We start from the raw sequence: 2,408 nt of genomic DNA, 5'->3' as shown, positions 1-2,408 counted from the left end.
ATATATAAAGATATATACAAAGAATACAAAGATATACAGGAACTATATGTTCCGCAGGTTATCTTAGTGAGATCCATTATTATTAGAATGTTAATGTTTCGTGATGAATAAATAATTCATTTCATCAGATTGTTCTTCAATCTGATGAAGTGAACTGCAATGCTCACATGAAATGTAAAAAATTTTTCATGTATGAATATGTATAAATATGTACAAACATATATAAATATTCATAAACATGTACAATCATATATGAAATATGTCCATACATGTTCATATCTTCTTTCTTTTGTAAAATTACTTTTTAGAATGCAATAGAAATAATAATAGTAATGTAAAAACACAAAAAATAATTAAAGGATTAATTTTCGCAATTTTAGAAAAAAACAAGTTTGAAGAAATATAAAAAAAACTAATATACAATTATGCATAATTTTGAATATAATTATACATAAGTAAATTATACATAAGTAATTTTTTTACATTTTTAAAATTTGATTTTTTTCTAAAATAAATAGTATGAAAATTATCTTTCTATTTATTTATAATGTTTTCACATTACTATTAATATTTCTATTACATTAAAAAATAATTTTACAAAAGAACCCTGATGAAAATAAAAATCGGAGCGTAAATCGGATATAATGAGACAATAACAGAAGTGTAAACGAAACTTCTAGAAGACGAACATTGAAACATCAAAATAAAAGAAGCGTAAATATTTCTTTTACATTTCATTGTTCCAATTTTCGCCTTCTAGAAGTTTCGTTTACGCTTCTATTACTTACATTTGACTTACACTCCGATTTTTATTTTCATCAGGGAAAGAGGGGTGTATGAACATGTATAATGAAAATATTTCATATATGATTATGCATGTTTGTAAATATTTATGTATGTTTATAAATATTTACACATATTCAAGCATGAAAAAGCATTTTTTAATGGATATATATTCTAATAAATGGATCTGGACATGCAGATGATCCACGAAACGCATAGTATAGAAAATAACCCATGAAAATTCAAAAGCATATGAAGATATACTATATATAAATACATTTCATACACTTTATATATTGGGTTGTCCGGAAAGTTCGGGCCGCAAAAAATTTAAATTTAATAAATGTATACTAAAATTTAAATCTTCTGCGTTTCAATTTTCCTTCACAATCGGCACGAATTTTCCGGACAACTAATATAAACACAAAAAAACTATCTTTTGAAAATAGAAAGTTGCAATATGGAAAAAAAGAACCGAATTTTCAGATTTGTATTATTATTTTCCGATGTAGTAGAGAAAAGAAAACTGCAACTTATTAGCACTTATGTCGCCTTTTTCTTGTAGTAGCGAAATGTTTTCGCGTATTAGCGCCATCTAAAAAAATGGATGTCAACTATATGGCAACCTTTATTTTTATGAACTGCAGCTAGAAGAAGTCTTTGAGATGGAGAAAAAATCAAAATCACTAAAATCTTATTCTATTAATTAAATCACATTTCAACAATTAATCAATGTGATTGATTAATTGTTTTTTAATCCGAAAGCGATTTCTGGCATCGTGAACACAATTAAACCTCACAAACAAATAAATATTTTATCGACAATGGGAAATACTTCTCATACCGAGCGGCTTGCGCTACTATGCAATGAATTATTACAATTATTTAAATGTCCTGAATTATTTGAATGGACGATTAATAAAATTGGATTCATGGAGTAAACTGCACCAAAAATCAACCGGTTAATTAATAGAAAAGAATAAAAGTTAGTATCGTCAGAAAGAAACCTGAAAAAAGCTATGTCGGTATTCAACCTGTTACCTTCCGTTGAAATCATCCGTACATTACCGCTAGTATAACCCTTTTCAATTTGGAAACTACGTAATACGTACATTTTCTGACACAATCGATAAAATCGTATATCGAAAATAGAAGTGGTTCGTCTCTATACTAAATCCTCAGGACAGAAGTGTGCTCTTTAAGTTAGTATAATCGTGCTACATTCAACAAACTGTGGATCAGAAATATTCATCTTACATGTGCGTGATGTTTATTTCACTTAGGCCCATTTTCACCAATAAATATTAATCTCGATTTAATTTACTCTTCGTCTTTTCTAGGTCTAAAGAGAGTTAAAGAGATAATTTAGCAAAAACGAGCTAAAGAGGCTCTCCACCACCCCCGCCGATTTTATCGGCGATCCTCTTTTCTTTGTAAGTATACTCACCCAAAAAACAAACAAGCTACTAATAAATCTAGTACCCTGTTTTTGTAGCCCAACAAACGAGAATGGATTGAAATGAATTGAAATGGATACAGACTTTCAAAAATATTGATTCACAAATGTTAAAATGAATGCTTTTCAATCCTGAATGCATTTCTATTCATTTGTGGGAATTGCATGG

Source organism: Atta colombica, unplaced genomic scaffold (assembly GCF_001594045.1).
Source record: "Atta colombica isolate Treedump-2 unplaced genomic scaffold, Acol1.0 scaffold137, whole genome shotgun sequence".
Taxonomy (NCBI): Eukaryota; Metazoa; Arthropoda; class Insecta; order Hymenoptera; family Formicidae; genus Atta; species Atta colombica.
The sequence above is the reverse complement of the archived record's forward strand: the minus strand, read 5'-3'. Positions refer to the sequence as shown.